A 16,076-nucleotide genomic window follows, 5' to 3' on the forward strand; every position below is an offset into this window, starting at 1 on the left:
GGAGGCGCCCGCCCGCCCCCGCCCTCAGGGTGCCCCGACTCAGGCAGCCTTCCCTCGGCCGCGCGGGGCAGCTCCCGGGCGGCTCCACGGCCTTCTGCAGAACTCGGCGCAGGCGCCGGGCGGAGAGCTTAGCCGAGCCTCTGCGAGGTCAGCGGCGCGCAGACGGCGTGAGCGGCGAGTAGCGGCCGGCGCCTGGGGGTCGGGGGTCGTGTGGGCGGCGGACCGGGCGGGCGCCTGCGCGGGGCGGGCGGCCGGGGAGCGCGGGCCGGCGTCGGGGGAGAGCGGGAGCGCCGCCGGCGCACCGGGGCGAGGGCGGCGGGTGAGCGGCGAGCCTGGCGGGGCGGGGAGCCGGGAGCGTGAGCTGGGAACGTGGGAGCGGCGAGCCGAGCCCGCACCGCAGGGGGCGTGTGAGCCAGAAACGGGGCCCTGTCATTGGGACACGGGCGCCGGCCTGAGCCGGGAGGGCGGGCGGTCGTCCTCGCCTGAGGGGCGGGCAGCTGGCCGTGGAACCCGGGCCCCTTCCGCGAGGGCCCGGCGGGAGCCGGGAGAAAGGTGCGAGGCGCCAGCGGTGGGCTTGGCCAGTGCCTGGGCCCTGCTGCCGCCGGGCTCCTATTTGTTTTTAATTTGAGGATAATGACAATATCCTGATTTTCCTACCCAACACTTTGGCTTCTGAAGTGACATTTATCTAAAAACTGCTGCATTGTTCCAGGTCAGTCTGTAGCCACATGTTTGTGTTTGTTTCTTCCTTCCGTTCTCCCCTCCGTGTTTATTGGAGTAGAGTTGATTTACAATATTGTCTCAGTGTTGGCTGTGCAGCGAAGTGAATCAGTTATGTGTCTATATGTGTATCAGCTCTCTTTAGAAACGCTTTTTCCATACGGGCTGTCACAGAATGTGGCGTCCCCTGTGCGGTACAGTTGGCCCCCGTTAGTTATGTTTCATTCACAATAGTGTGTAGTGTGTGTGTCAGTCCCAGCCTGCCAGCCACATGTGTGTTTCTTTGGTGCATGTGTGTGTGTAAAACTGCTAGAGAGGGTCAGAAACAGGCTGAATTGTGGTTTTTTTGTTTGTTTGTTTTTTTTACCTCTTTGTCCTTGAAAAGATAGTTCTTGAAACTTGAAAGTATTACTGCATTTGGATTGTCTAGTTGATCTGCAAGGAACTTTTCAAGAGACACAAAAGCATGGGGGGTAGTGATAAATATGTGGGCTTATGACAACAGCAGTTTGCTTTAGTGATGTTTTAGCAAGGGCTTCCCTGGTGGCTCAGTTGGTAAAGAATCCGCCAGCAATGCAGGAGACCCTGGTTTGATTCCTGGGTTGGAAAGATTCCCTGGAGAAGGGAGAGAAAGGCTACCCACTCCAGTATTCTGGCCTGGACAGTTCCATTGACTATATAGTGCATGGGGCCGCAAAGACTCGGACTCAACTGAGCGACTTTCACTTCTATGCTAATAATACAAAGCATTTTGGATGTCCAGAGTACCTTTATGGCAATCGTACTTGAAGAAACAGAAAGTAAGGCTGCCCTGTTTGAAGGTGGCACCAGTGGAAGGAGATAGGAAGGGCCTGCTCTCTTCGTTGCAGGCGGCTGCTGCATGGTGATCCAGCACTGTGTCTGAAGTCAGCATCCTGGTTCTGACACTTACCAGCTGTGGGATCTTGGCAAAACCTGTCTTACCGGGTTAAATGTGGGCAGTTTTTAAAAGTAGGGTATTTTCTTAGAAAGAGTTTAGGAAATCTTCAGGCAACTGAGTATTAATTTTAAGAGAGTATCTATGGGAGCCTTCCACAGAAGTATGTGGATCCTTTATCTGGCGCTGCTGGCCAAAGAGGAAAAAAGACATTAAATGGAAAAGTAGAAGGTAAGAACTGGATTTGATAGAAAACTCATTAACAGCATGTTGAATTAAAATGGGACTGCTGACATATTCTAATAGCCAGAGAAAATCACCTGTTGGACGTCTAGTGACGAAAAAGACGAGGAGGGAAATAGTGTATCTTATCAGGTGTCAGCCACAGATTAAATTGAGATTGCCATTTAAGGAGCTAAGTCATGAGATCCTGGACTTCCTTGGTGGTCTGGTCCAATGGTTAAGACTCTGTGTGGTTAAGACTCTCCAATGCAGGGGGTGCAGGTATGATCCGTGGTCAGGGAACTAAGATTCCATCTTATCCATGTCCAAAAGGAAAACAAAATATATATATAAATAAAATATATATATTTTAAAAATATTTTTAATTTTATATTTATTTAATTATTTTAATTATTTATATTTATTTAAATATATTGATAAGTATATTTAAATACATTTAAATTATGTATAAATATATAGACCAGAGTTTCTCGCATTTGAATTAGTTGCCTGGGGACCTTGTGGGAAGTGCACTTGCTGAGCAGGATGTCTGAGATTCTGTGTTTCTAGCAAGCTCTCTGAGTAGCAAGGGTATAGCCTTGCCTTTAGAGACATCTGGAAGAAGAGCATTGGATAGTGCAGGACATAACAGGATCAAGAAAAAGCATTATTTTGTTTTTCTTTCTGAGCGTGTTTATAGCCAGAGGGAAGCAAGGAGTTGAAGTAGCAATTACAGGTGTAAGATACCATTGCTAAGCAAAGGGAAAAAGAAGTGGTGGAGATGATCCATAGAAAGACTGTAAAGGGGGAAGAATTAAGACCACAGATCCAGAGATTACCCTTTGGAGAAGAGAGATTCTAGTGAGAGGAGGAAAGGAAGAAAGTAAGTCCTTAGGGAGGTGAGTTTGGAGTTGATGAGAACACTTGAGAGAATTCCTTCTAAATGGCTTCAGTGTATTTACATTGAAAAGAGAAAAATCGTTGTTGCTCCAGAGAATACTGGGGGTTGGGGAGAAGGGTGGTGGTGCTAGAAGTAGGGGAAACCCCAGCCACTCTAAGTAACTCTCAGGCATCAAAGGTATATGTTGTATTGATATTTGTTATTTGAACTAGATTAATTTGAATATGGAAAGCATTGACTTTCTTTTTCTTTTATTTAATATAGCTGATTTTTTGGCAGTTGTTTCACAGAAATCCTTTGAAGCATTATCATGATGTAGCAAACCAAACTAAGTTTTCAAACAAAACAGATGAGTAGGGTTCATTCCCTAAATGCTAGAGTTGTCATTTTCAATAAACACTACACTGATTTTGAAACATGCAAGATTTTTAATATCTAATAATTCTGTGGCAATTAAATTATTCATAAAGTTCTTATGGAATACAGAATAGGGAACAGATTGAGTGAATCGATGTAAGTCATACTAGAAAAGTAAAAAGTAGAAAAAATGAGACACACTAGTTAGCATCTCTTCATGAATGGCAGTGCCGTGTAAGACACAGTAAGCTGTGAAGGAGTAGTGAGTTTGAGGGGAGAGGAGGACGTGGAAGTGATTCTCTGACATAAGAGTTCGTAGGAGGTAGTCAGAGTTGTATTCTTACTCACATTCTAATAAATGGAGACTTTGTTTTCAGATTTTTCAGATTGGGATTCTACTAGTTTGAGCCTCAGTAATGAGACTTGTCAAAGAGCCAGGCATTTGCAAGTTGATGATCAGTGTCTGTTGATTTCACAACCCATAACCAAAAATCAGTCAGCATCCACAAACTTGGAACAGATGACCTTGTTAGGTAGTTAGAATAGGAAAAAAGAGTCCAGAACGGCGGTGGCTGAAAGACAAGGAAGGGTAGAGCCCACAAAGATAGAACAAAGGAAGGTCCGAGGACCGGAGTGAGGACCTCAGGTCGAACAAACAGCACTCCTGGCTAGCCCAATTTACATGGGGTAAGCCCATGGGGAGGAAAAAAACATATAAAAGGAGGAACCAAAGGGCCGGGGGTGTCTCCCCCATGCGTATGGGCTCTGACTCTCTCTCTCTCTGTCTCTCCCTCTCTTCTCTTTGCGTCTTTTGCGTCAGCATGCCCTCACACCTCCAGGATGTATTTTCCAAATAAAACTGAGCTGTAACATGGAGCTATAACACTTTCAGAGAGCTGTGACGCGCCGAGAGGTTTAACGTCTGGTGCTTCAAATTTTTGCTGTGACAAGACAGAACCGAGGAAATTACACACTCCCTTGACAACCTTAATAGATAAAGAAAAGGTGAATATTGGAGTGGTGTTTCTGGTAGGGAATCACATGCTCCATCAGCTGTGCAAGTCTCAGCTTCCAGAACACAGAGAAAGCAACAAGGCGGTGAAGAAGCCCAGAGCACTCAGCCCTGGGCCACCTGGGCACTGACATTTCCAAAATTAAATGTTGTGGCAAAACCTACTGTGTGCTGACTCCTTTTATGCAACCTGCAGCCAAACAGTATTTCTTAGAAAGGTGTTTGCATTCTTCCTCTGACCATAGTAAGACAATCCATGACAAAGAGAGTTAGGAGAAAGTAAATTCATTTAGGCTATCATGTAGCATACCTGAGAGTGGGTAGCAGGATTATATTTAGGATTTTGCATTTACTTGTGAGACCTAGGTAGACATCTAGAGATTGCCTTCTCAAAATGTGGCTTCGCAGCCATATTTTTGCATAGCTCTGAATTCATAAGTATTAGTTATAAATTGTATTAAGTATGACTGCAGGAGCACCTCTGAAGCCAAATGCTAAAGTATTTCTTGTGTTTTCTATCACATTATATATTTTAGAAATGGCTTTCCCAGTGACAATGGGAGGCATGGGAAATTGCTACATAGTACCTCCTCAGTTGTACCTGTCTAATATATCGACTTGTTTTATTATTTGTAATGAATTAATAGTTCAGAAGGAATGTTGGTTTTAAGGAGTGCTATATCATTTAAAAGCAGTGTATAGAAAAGCAATTCTTATTCTACTAGGATGCCCAGTCTATTGAGTAACCACATCTACTACTTGTTGTCCATGAATACCAATTTATTTAGTGCCTTCAATTGGTCATACAATCAGGGCTATAGTAAGAAATCATACACTGTTCTTTTTTCACTCCTATTGTTTTTTCTTTTCTTTCCTCACCTGTAGAAGTTACCTTTGCGTTTACAAGATTCTCAGTTATCTCCTAGAATAGTGACTACAAGCTATCAACTCAAAGTGTTTGTGTGTGTGTGTGTGTGTGTGTGTGTTTACATCTCTACAAGTGACTTGTTTGCTCTTGTTTCTCAGTGAGCTTAGTAGGTCCAAGAAGCACAAATTCAAATAAATCACCTACCTGAATCCTTTCGACACTGGAAGAAGTGACATCGGAAAACCATCAAATAAATAGAAGCAACTTCAGACAGTTCATGAAGATTCTCAATCTCTTCTCAGTCGCTACCTTTTAAACAGTAACCAGCAGAGTCTACTCCTTTAGGGTCGCAGGATTTGTACATGTATTAATTTCATATAGATTTATTCTGTACTCGACCTAGAACATTTTATATCCTAAATATTTCTGGAACCATTCCCCAGTATAGGCCTGCCTCACCTTTTTTTTTTTTTTTTTTCATTATTAATGCCTTCAGATTCTTCTCCCTCCATTTATTTATATGCCCTTGAGATTCCATCCCCTGTAGTGTTTAGAGTCATCTGTCTTAAAAGCACATGTGACCATAAACCACTCGTCAAATCGCATTAATATGTAGACATCTTACAGCGACGCGTGATGCTTTCATAGTCTGACTTGTGCCTGACTCTCCATCTCTCGCCCTTTCTGTCCTTTGCTCTGGAATCCTGAGCTGCTGCTGACGCCCCCTCACCCATCCCTGCGCTCTGGACAAATGTTCACCCTCTCCTGTGAGCTTCTGTCGCCCTCTTGCTGCAGCCTTCCGTGCGCTCCCTCTCCTGCCCGCTGTTCCCGTGAACTGCCGAAGTCTGCGCTCAGGCAGTCTCTCTCGAAAAGTCATCCCTGACCCCCTTTGTCTACATTTGTCTTTAAAGTCCAGTGTCTAGTACTGAGCAGGAACCCCCAAAATAATTATTGAATAAAAGAACTAAAGACTTCTGTATACCTGGGTGATTCTTAAGAGCTGTCCTCTGCAGTCTAAGAGCCAAGAGGGTAGACATGTGAAGAAATAACTTACATTCAGGTGATGAAGATACACTTGAAAAATCTATAAAGTCCTACGGAACTTTAGGAAAGAGATACTTGTTTATCTGGGGTAAAAACAGCTATAATCAAGGAGAACTTTACAAAGCAGGCTCAGTCTTAAAAAGTGAAAAATAATTCCTTGGGCAAGAAGTATTTCAATTTAAGGAATTGAGAAAAGGGGAAAAACAGTAACAGAATTTTGTAGATGAATAACGTTGCAGCTGAAGCTTGGTGTGTTGTTATGAAGTAGAGAAGAAAAGAGATTGTGGCTTTATGTGTCTGTCCAGTATTTCGAAATTTTGTTTGGTTTCTGATTGTTTTGTTCAATGATGTTTGGATGAATTTATGAATGAATCTTTGAGATGTTTGTGTGCCTGTAACCTGATGAATTCTGGTATCTCCCAAAAGGTTTCTTGAAGTTTTAGATCATTGGAAGTATTTCTTAAAGAAGTAAAAATTCAGCTGAAGACTAAGATTGATATAAGCTGGGAGGAGGGATCGGGATGGGGACCACATGTAAATCCATGTCTGATTCATGTCACTGTATGGGAAAAACCACTACAATATTGTAAAGTAATTAGCCTCCAACTAATAAAAATAAATGAAAAAAAAATGATTGATATAAGCTGTCATTTGATACAATGTTTTAGATCTATGTTTTAAATATTCTATTTTTATCTAAATATTCTAGGTAATTTTAACAAAACGTACAGATTTGTTAGCAGAACTAGACTTAGAAATGACATGAGAGGAAGAACAAGAAAAATCTGATGGAGATGAAAATAACGATTCACAGGTATGTGAAAGTGTAAATTTAAATTTCTGGTTTAATACTATTTTCTATTCTTTAACAACATAATACAGTTTGCAACAAAGTTCATAACAAATAAAATTACTTTTCAAAAGTAGACTTTTAGAATCAACAGATGATCACTTAAGTTTTTATAGCACTTCAACCAGAAAACATAAAATATTGTTAGAGTCTACTGTAATTTATAGCTTGTCTTTGGAATTTAGGCAAAAAGCTCTCCTGACTACTGTTTACTTCTTCCATTTTTATAATTTCTTTACATGGTAAAGAAGGTGAGATCAAATACCGAATCATAGGATTAAAGAGTTGAATTTATGAACAATAGGACAATGATGGTCCCTGACCTAGATATGTGTAGAGAGAAATCATTGCCAGTGGTCAAGGTTTTCTGTTGAAATTGCCAGTCACTGATGCCAAGACTAAAGATTCATTCTGTCTGATATCTCAGCATAGTTGACTTCAGTTCAATTCAGTTCAGTTGCTCAGTCATGTCCAACTCTTTGTGACCCTGTGGACTGCAGCAAGCCAGGCCTCCCCGTCCATCACCAATTCTCGGAGTTTACCTAAACTCAGGTTCATTGAGTCAGTGATGCCATCCAACCATCCCATCCTCTGTCGCCCCTTCTTCTCCCGCCTTCAGTCTTTCCCAGCATCAGGGTCTTTTTAAATGAGTCAGCTCTTCGCATCAGGTGGCCGAAGTATTAGTTTCTGCTTCAACATCAGTCCTTCCAATGAACACTCAGGACTGACCTCCTTTAGGATGGACTTAGGCATGAGCATTCAGAAACATAGTAAATCATAGAATCAGCCCAACTGCCTATTAAAAGAATTGAACCTTCCAGATTGGACCTTTGTTGTTAGGGTACAAATAATAACTTTATAGTTTATTTCATTTCCAGATGGGAAATCAGTAAATATTATTAAAAATGCTTTATCCACTTTCATCGGTGGCTGTTAGGATTTAATATAACTGAATGTAGGGGCTTCCCAGGTAGCTCACCTGGTAAAGAATCCACCTGCAATGCAGGAGACCCCAGTTCAATTCCTGGGTCAGGAAATTCCCCTGGTGAAAAGGCTAGGATACGCACTCCAGTATTGTTGGGAGACCTGGGTTCAATCCCTGGTTGGAAAGATCTCCTGGAGGAGGTTGTGGCAACCCACTCCATGTTCTTGGCTGGAGAGTCTCCATGGACAGAGGATCCAGGCAGGCTACAGTCCTAGGGGATGCAAAGTGTCAGACAGGACTGAGTACACACATAACTGAATTTAAGCAGATAATATGTATTGATGTACAACAGTATCATTATATATAATTTGCATTAATTTAGGAATTGGTTTCTCTTTCTGATTGGTGTTAATAGATTTTGGCTCCTCATAATATAAAGTTTGTCTGTTCTCCAGATATTAGTCCTTTAAAAAAAAAAAAAAAAAAGCTTTCAAATGTGCTGTAGGGACTCCCTGTTTAAGATATAGTGAGAGGAAATATTTTTAAGGGAAGCCAGCATTTATAACATTAAAAATCATCTCCTAATTCATTTTTGGTAGATTTAATACACATGAATTAATTCAAACAAACAGGGACAAAATTGGGTTTTGAGTTCAGGTGTTTCTCCTATTTTCGGGTAAGGCAAGTTACTTTTCACCTAACCACAAAAGGGTAAGGTGAGGACGAGGGCCTCTGGCCGGAAGTCGTCTCAGGGCCTCGTCCCCTTGGCAGCTGAACTGTAGCAAATACACGGAAACAGCTGCACAGGCGCTATTTCCTGGGACAGGCAGTGGAGAACTGGATGGTAACTGAAGAGGAATAGGGAGTTCACAGGAGTTTCCTATTTTACATTCAGAGGGGAGCTTTTAGTGTATATATGCTGCTAGAAATGAGCCAGCAGAGGACGTGTTTATTGAGTTGAATCTTGTTTCCATTTCCAGTGGTAGAAAGCTTATTGATTGTATAACATTATCTTTAAGCTATTAACAGTAAACTAATTGTACACAGTACTTCTGTTCATGTATAGTTTTGTGGTAAGGGCTTCTTCATTGGTTCTGAAGTGTAATATTCTTATGTAATTGAATATGCAGATGATTGCTTCAATTAATTCTATCATACATAGATTTTTAAAAATTATAGAATCATAAATATACAAACACTTAGGCTATACTGAATAGGATTTGATCATTCCTTGGTGATTCTGGATGATCGTATCATTGTGAGTAGCTACAGTTTTGTAAGGTACTCTGAAACATCACATCATATTAACTTCATGTTGTTTATAGATTCCTGGGAAAAGGGGAAATTTTTGTTTATATTCAGTAGAAAAAGCTATTGACAATCTTTCATTAATTATTATTTTTGGATCATAAAGTTCTAAATTACTAAAACCATGCTTCCCATACTAACAGTGTTGTTAACACATCTTGTGTGCTCAATAAGTGCATGTCAGATGCATGAAGAAAGAGCAGAATGGTTACATGAATGCCTCTTGATGAATTTTTTTACAAAAAGCAACTCTTTATTGCAAGTAGATTTCCAAAAATTGCCTACATGGAAAGATGTTTGATTTTTTTAGAAATATGCTAAGATTCAGAAATCATTAATTATTTATAGCTGTTGGTAGGCATGGAATAATAATATAGATTCATTTGCTATCATATTACTTAGAAAGACTTATTTAAATCTCACTTTCTCAGCACGCTTTGGAGCCGCAGTGTTGAGGCCAGACTTCCTGGGTTTGAACTCTGGGTCTGTTGGTGACCTGCTGTGGGCTTGGACACGGTCCTCAGTCTCTCTGTACCCCATCTTTCCCCGTGTAGAGGACCTCATGCATTACCTGTCTTCGAGAATCACTGTGAGGACCAAAAGTGCCTTCAGATATGGCAAGTGCTGATCATAATGCATAGCGGTTGCATAGGAAGTCCTCAGAAGGCTAATATCATGGTTATTGTGGTTTTCTTTAAAATGGGTTTCTTTCTTATAAGGAATTAAGGAATACTCCAAGATAGGTTTTATTACCATAAAAGGTAGTTCTTATTGAAAATGACAACTGCCACAAACCCTGGTATACTGCTTCCTATCAAATAACACAAGTAATGTTATATTTTTCCTTTTCCTTTGATCTAAATTCAATGCTTTATTAGTATTATTCATATATTTTCTTTGTCCATTAATGCCACTCTTATTCATTGTTTAATCTTTTAGTAAAAAATTACTTCCCAGTGCAAAGATTTTATGTAAAAAGCCAAAGTTTAGATACTGTTTTTATTTTTAAATATTTAATATTAGCCTGAAAAGAATGATTTGTTATTTTAGGGCTGCAAAGAAAACATCTAATGAAAAGAATAAGGTATAATAAAAAAGTTAATTATAAAAAATATCATCCTAGTAAAAAATATTTTGTAAAAGGAATAGTGTCAAAACAGAAAATCTTCATATGTTGTAGAGACATACACTTTGAAAACTTAATTTAGAAACACTATTGATCAAATTATCATTTTGATAAAAATCTGTCCTTTGAAGAAGTGTCTGTTTTTCATTTAATGACAAGCTATTTATCACCTTTGTACAGTTAGTATATTTTATAAATATTTTAAGGACATTGTGAAACAGTATTGTTTATATGTAGGTCAAAGCACAGATTAATGACGTGAGCTACCTGAATGACTGAACTCAGTCATCTGAAAGTGCTTCCCAGGATGGTGATGTCTTTACTCTAAGATTTCCACATTGCAAGTAGAACCGCTTGGCTTGAGGTATAAAGGTAGGACCGTGGTGTAAATATCAGTACAAAGCCTGTTTGTGTATAGTGTAGTAATACATGCTCACCTTGTCTAGGACTGCTCTAGAGCTATGGATATTACAGTGCTGTGCATATTATAGATATGTTTTGTATTAAAAGACAGTGAAAGTGAGTGTATACGCTGAGCCTATGATCATTGTTACTGTACCTGAATTTATAATTTTATATATATACATATATATGTCATTATTTCATTTCTCTTTCTCTTCTACTAGACTGCAAGCTAAACAAGAGCCAGGGTCATCTGTTTTATCTGGAGAGCTTAGAATAATGTCTTCCACTTGATAGACACTCAATATTTGTTCAGTGTATGGAGGAGTAGACATGAAATACACAGTCCTTTATACGCAAAAATTACTCACATCAGTGTGTTTCTTGTTTCTATGTGTTTTCTTCTTGTTGCAGATTGTGTTAGCTTGTTGACAATTCAGGATGCAATTCTTTCATGTGAAAGATAAATAGAACTTTAAAAAAGCCACTGTGAACTTCTTAGAGGAGAAATTTAAAAACTGGAAAATAAGGTCCATGAGCTACAGAAAGAACTGTCTGAGAGAAAAGAAGTGAATCACAGTTAGGGCATCAGAAAGTAGAGTGGCAACAAGAGCTTGGCAGCTTGAGATACTGCACATCCTAGTTTTAAAGCAATATATGAACTGTTCTTTACTTCAATACTGCAGACACGTAGCTGTCTTATATTTTTTAACTTACCCTCTGGGATTTTACAGGGGAGAATACGTCGTTAGTATTGTGGAGTGTGAAATTCATGGAAATAATGTAACTTCTTAACAGTGAATGCTTCTAATGACTTAATGTATATTTTTCCAAATCATCATTTTCATGATCATACAGGAGTCCACCATAACGAAAACCTCATTCACGATTCAACAGATTGACTTTCGATTCTTTTTCACTTTTCTGTATTATGTTTAATCTTACAAGGAACATCTTTTCTACAGATTCATTTCTACATTTCTAATTATTTTGAATTGATTTTCTTTAAAAATAGTGTATTATTTGGTTAAAGTATGAAAATGTTTAGAAACGGTCTTTGATCCATATTTCTAAACTATTCTTTAGAAAGTTTAGATTACTTTTCATTTCCACCCACAGAAGTATGAACTAGCCATTTTTCTCAAGACAGAAAAAAGTATTTATGCTGTTTTATTCTTAATCCTCTGCATGAACACAGTGATCATTATTAAGTGTTCTTCACTGTATTTCCCATCATTTTACTATTTTAAACATTGTGAAGGGGGAACGAAAGTTACTGCAGCAGTGAATAGTCTCATTTTTTTTTAAGAAGAGCTCTATAAATTTTGCAGATTGACCCTAAAGCAAGAAGAAGAGAATAGAAGAAATGCTGACATGTTATAAGAAAAAATTAGGGAGCAGTTAAGAAGAAAGGAAGACCAATATAGTAAAGAAGCTGAAATGAAACAGCAACTTGAACTCACTCTCACAGCACTAGATGGAACTGAAGACTGAGAAATGATCTGAATCAGGTAGAGTAATCGTTGCTGAAAATTTCAAATTTCTAACACCATTTCATCAATATTATTTATAATATCCCATTTATTTAATATGTATTATTTAAATTTCAAACAAGGTGTTATCCCAACCTAGGTATGAACTGTGACATTCATAGTTTAAGTAATTAGTTTCTTACTATTCTTGGCTTCTAATAGATGCTCTGTATGTGTTTTCTGAGTGGAGGACTGGATATAACTTGAGGTTAATTATTAACATAATGATTGGCACTTTTGATACATTTGACAAAATAATCTTCTTAATTCCAATCCATGTATTAATTTTGCCTTTTTAAATGTTAAAATACAGTCTAACTTGGCTTGAGACTGTGAAGGAACTAGTTAAATGCTTTGTAAAGAAATTTCCTTTCACAATAATATATCTGCATGCTTTTGCTCTGTGATAAATTTAGCAGACATTTAAATTAAGATCCAAGTTAATCACGTGAGATAAAGATTCTTGTGCTTGAAAAGGCTACTTCCTCTAAACAGTTTTATATATTTTATATTCTGCTTCTAAGCTTTTAACTGTTTTTTTTTTTTTCTTTTAATGATATGGGCCCAAAAACTTCATATAGTGTCTCTCCAGGTTATAGAAGAGTGACATGACTCAGAAGCAGCTTTCTGGAGAACGGAATGCCAGAATCTTACAGGAGGGAATCCTGGCCAATCACCCTGCCAAAGAAAAGCAGAAAGAAATGGCTGATAAGGAAATGAACTCTTAGGTATTTTCTGTATTCATTTATGTGTGTGTATGTATCTGTATGTATGTTTTTTATAAACGAAGAGTATGTACCGTAGAAAATGTAGAGGCTTGTGAAAGCCTATACATCTATATTTTGAGGAGGGATGGCATTTTTCATGTGTCGGATAAAGTAATATTTGTAATTCAGATCCATTTGTCTATAGCAGTCAGGTAGGGACATGCGATGACCTCTTCCAAGGAGAGACCTTTAATATTTTCCATAGGAATTGATCTCAGAATTATTGCAACTATATCGGAGGAGCCGGCACCCTCCTCTGATTGTGCTTTAAGCCAAGAGGACGGCGTGTGCTCCGCCATCGCCTGCGCTGCACAGCCGAGTCCCTCTGCTCTGGGGGGAGTGTGTGAGCCGCTCCATGCCAGTCCTCACCTTCCGTGTCTCAGTCAGAGTCCGCTCCTGGCTCCACTCTCATTTCTGTAACCAGCGCCCTGTCAACGGCCTTTGCACGTCATTTAGTTTTCCAGTTTGTCAAAACTGCAAGATCATTTTTGAACACTTTAAAAAGTAACTTCTTCAAAATAAACTTATAAAAGTTCTGCCTACCCCATCCCCCCAAAAAAACCATACCTCTTGCTACTAACAATAGATACTCTTCATTTTTGGTAATGATTTCACTTCCTTGATAAATCATTAGGGTCGTTTATCACTTCCACTGGTGGTAAGGAGGAAAAGTACAGGCAGTTCAGAGACCATATTTTGGATGTCATTCTTGTGAGGAAATTAACACAGTGCTCTATGTAGGTCCTGTTTTAGTACAAGGAACTTTTGAAAACAGTGATAGATATGACATCATATGTATTTAGTGATAATTAATAAGTGTTTTTCATTGTCTTTCAGCCTATCTTACTATTTGAGACATTACAAAAAGGTATTGAAAGTTATGGAAGCAGCAAATAATATCATGGTTGTCTAAGAAGAGCTCTCCAAGTTTTACCTATCACCATCTCTGTATGCACTGTGAGTGAAGTAAGAGGCTTATTCTGTGTTGATGGGTTTGCACCAGGGAAGTGGCCGGGGTCTGATGTACGAGGACAGGTGGAGTCGGAAAACCTGCTGCTTCCTTATATTTCTAGCTTCTTCCTTCCCAGAGTCGTTATAGCTGATGAGCTAACTGATGTTTCTGTAGAAGTGCTTAGTGCAGCTGTCAATAGGTTTAATTCTTGTAATTGACTATTTAGATGTTAGAACAGTAACATATTCTCAAGAAAAAACTTTTTACAAAATGTAATCTGTTTAAATATGTACAGAGCTAAGGCTCTTATTGTAGGGCAGCTGTATAGGTTAGGTATCAGCTGTATAGTTTTTAAAGCTAGCAAGTGGTGGTGTGTACTGGAGGTATTTGTCATATTTGTTGGGATAGTTTTGTTTCTATTCATGTCAATTTGAATTAATTTGGGAAACATTTCAGCATTGAATCATTTGTTTTTATAGCCTCTCAACTGTTTCAAGGCATCTACTTCTAATACAATCATAATTTGGAACTCAAGTGGTGAGCTTTACCCAAATTCTTCTTGATTTAATCTTCCATCTGCTATTTATGATTTACTTAGAACGTTTTTGCAAACGATTTGTTGATAATTCTCATTTTAAGGGTCAGTTACTATCATTTAGGTACACGCTTGTCCACTAAAACTGAAGGATGGCAGGATTCATGAGCAGCAGGAATGGAGGGAGTCAGGAACAGGGTTGTAGCGGCTGCATTCCGAAGGCAGCTGTAGGCCAGGTTTTTGAGGCTCCTTGAAGGCATGGGAGCAACCTCATTTTTTAAATTTGATATTTCTTTTATATTGGAATATAGTTGATTTCCAATTTTGTGTTAGTTTCCTCTGCAGGGGAGAGCTAGTGAGCCTAGGTCTGTCTGGAACATTCCTGAATCCTTCGGGGATACACTCTGTGTGTCAAGCTGAATACCAGACCTAGGGGGCAAAATTTGCATTTTTCTCTCAGGGAGCCCTAACGTGATGTGGCCTAGCAATTGCTTGAAAATCCATCAAATTGCTGTTTCCTTCCTTCTGACAGAGCTAGCTTTGCTCCCCCTTTGGGATTTCTGAAGCAAGGGGGCAGCACGAAACACCTCGCCTGTGGTCCATTTGAGGTGCAAGTTTCCCTCGCCCTGGTGACCACAGTATGGAACCTGGCCCTCTCAGACATGCTCCCACAGCCTGCTTCCTCGTGGGCAGTACTGCTATGACCTAGGAATGTGTTTGCAAGGCTCGAAAAGTGCAGGGAGACACGCAGCCCTGACTTTGCAATTTAGGCCCTTGGATCAGGCCTGGAGGTCTGACGTCTGAGAAGTGAAACACGTGCTGCAAGATAGAGGCCCGAAAACTCTCTCTGGGGCTGCCTTTCCTGGCTCAAAGGAAGATAGCTTCCCCAGCCGCCTGTGGGCTGAGAATCACACACGGCTGGAAAGCGCTTGCTTGGAGTTTATTTTCAGTGGCAGTGGCCCCTGAGCCCTGGTGCCTAGCGAGGGCTTCCACACTCAAAGGGAAAGTCAAAGCGACGTCCAAACGTCTGTTCCATCACATTTCCTCTGCAGGACAGATCTAGTGAGCCTAGGTCTGTCTGGAACATTCTTGGATCCTATGGGGACACATTCTGTCAAGCTGGATACTGGTCCTAGGGGGCAAAATTCGCATTTTTCTCTTGGGGAGCCCTAATGAAGTGCGGCCTAGTAAATGCTTGAAAATCCATCCAATTGCTCTTTTCTTCCTTCTGACAGAGCTAGCTTTGCTCTCCTCTTTTGGATTTCTGAAGCAAGGGGTTGGCCCTCAACTCCTCGCCTGGGGCCAATTTGAGGAGCAAGGTAACCTTGAGGAGGTGGCCACAGTATGGAACCCAGCCCTCTCAAACTCACTCCTGCAGCCGGCATCTTCATGGGCAGTACTGCTATGACCTAGGAATGTGTTTACAAGGTTCGGAAAATTCAGGGGGACACATGGCCCTGACCCTGGAATTTAGGGCCTTGGAGCAGGCCTAGAGGTCTGATGTCTGAGACATGAAACAGTTGCTGTAAGATAGAGGCCTGAAAACACACTCTCTCTGGATGCCTTTTCTTCCTCAAAAGAAGATAGCTTTCCCAGCCTCCTGCGTGCTGACAGTCACACACTGCTTGTAAGCATTGCT

At 40.2% G+C, this 16,076-nt stretch overlaps 2 long non-coding RNA genes across 4 annotated transcripts; both read left to right on the forward strand.

Moving 5' to 3' along the window:
* The first annotated feature begins 27 nt into the window (after positions 1-27).
* On the forward strand, positions 28-9,726 carry LOC133059347 (uncharacterized). Of its 2 annotated transcripts, none has more exons than XR_009693523.1 (3): positions 28-147; positions 6,750-6,854; positions 9,555-9,726. It is a non-coding gene; the product is annotated as an uncharacterized LOC133059347 (long non-coding RNA). The 2 variants fall into 2 exon arrangements; XR_009693524.1 differs by lacking the exon at positions 28-147 and adding an exon at positions 595-712.
* Positions 9,727-10,491: 765 nt separating this feature from the next.
* Positions 10,492-16,024, forward strand: LOC133059344 (uncharacterized). 2 transcript variants are annotated; one of them, XR_009693517.1, is made up of 5 exons: positions 10,492-10,621; positions 11,983-12,162; positions 12,776-12,911; positions 13,788-13,907; positions 14,970-16,024. It is a non-coding gene; the product is annotated as an uncharacterized LOC133059344 (long non-coding RNA). The 2 variants fall into 2 exon arrangements; XR_009693516.1 differs by lacking the exon at positions 14,970-16,024 and having other exon boundaries at positions 13,788-14,601.
* Positions 16,025-16,076: the final 52 nt, after the last annotated feature.

The sequence above is a fragment of the Dama dama genome, chromosome 7, assembly GCF_033118175.1.
Source record: "Dama dama isolate Ldn47 chromosome 7, ASM3311817v1, whole genome shotgun sequence".
Taxonomy (NCBI): domain Eukaryota; kingdom Metazoa; phylum Chordata; class Mammalia; order Artiodactyla; family Cervidae; genus Dama; species Dama dama.